Source organism: Mustela nigripes, chromosome 10 (genome assembly GCF_022355385.1).
Source record: "Mustela nigripes isolate SB6536 chromosome 10, MUSNIG.SB6536, whole genome shotgun sequence".
Taxonomy (NCBI): Eukaryota; Metazoa; Chordata; class Mammalia; order Carnivora; family Mustelidae; genus Mustela; species Mustela nigripes.
The window spans coordinates 34,489,128-34,490,658 of NC_081566.1; positions in this window are offsets into that span (position 1 = coordinate 34,489,128).

Here is a 1,531-nt window from a genome sequence, read left to right on the forward strand (position 1 = left end):
AAGACAAAAACTACTAATGTTCAAGTGTTCCACGAAATCTGATCGTGATAGTAGGTTAACTATAATAAAAGGCAAATTTCTGTGGTAAGCAAGTACAATTTCCTGCAACAAACCAGCATCAGTCTCAAAAGTAAAGGCAACAAAATCTTTGCAATCAAAGCATAATCTCAAAGGAGAGCTTACCTTGGGAAAAAATAAAATGATTCAAGTTCATGACAACAGGACACAAAGTAGTTATAAATCCTAAAAGAAAATGCCATTACCCACAATATACCTACTGTTTATACCATTTTCTTCAAAATAACTGTTACATATTTTTTTTTTAGCTTTACCTTTATCTAAATAATAAGATACACAGGCTAACTCAATGTATTGTATTGCTCAAGTTCAATATTTCCCAATGTCTAAATTTCTTGATATTATAAACCTGTGTTCATTGATTCTAACTTTAATCAAGGCAGAATATATATTTGGAACTTAATGATTTTTACTTCTACAATAAACTCAAGTCTTCTCCCTGAGACCTTCCTACTTTGAGCCTGCTGCATTGTTTGCAGGCTCTCTTCCTGCTTGGCAAAATCTCTTATTTCTTCTACCATAATTCACATCCTATTTTGAATGCCCCCCTCCCACCACCCACCACTCACCCATGTAGCAAAGATAGCTCAGGCACGCTCTGTATTCTGCACAGGTGATTACTACAACGCTTTTGTAATTCTACACTTTCTCTCAGTAAGTGTTAGTTTTGGTTTCTCTGTGATAGAATATAAGCAAATTGAAGGCAGCCACTGTATCGTAGTGACTTTGACAAGCTCACACCTAGCACATGGTGACCTGTTCATGGTAGGCTCTTAGCTATTTTTCTGAATGACTGAATTGATGCTATCCTTGCTACCACCCTAGGAAGCACCCAGACTGTCACAGCGTAGGCAGAGGAGGCTTTCTCATTTAACTAATTAATTAGTTGTTGCATGTGTGGCAATACACAGAACTTTCAAAAGAGATAAAAGAATTTCCGAATATTAGAAACTATGAGGAAATTCTTGTTAATCTGATTAGTTGTGACAATCGTAGTTAGGTTGAAAATTCGTCCTTATTATTAGAAATACATATTGAATTATTTATAGCAAAATACTATGATGTATATTGAATTTAAAATACTTCAACAGCAAAACAGATGAAGCAATGTGAGAAAAAAATTATTGTTAAGTTTAGTTATCTGTGTATTCTAGTCTATTCCAACACTTAAATATAACTGGTAAGATGGTAAGAATGTATAATAATTTAGAAATTAATATGATTATCCTTAGGTAAATCAGTAATAAGGGACACAGCTCTACTATGAGACTATGACGTGCTTGACAAAGTACAATATGGTATAATTTCAAAGTAAATGAAAATGTTTCACCCCAGGAGAAGCAATGGACAGCATTCTAAAATACTTACAGGAGGCAGGAGAACAATCTATAATTTAGAAATAAATTATTTATATCCAAGAAAATAAATTTCAAATACTACATGAGACAAAAAA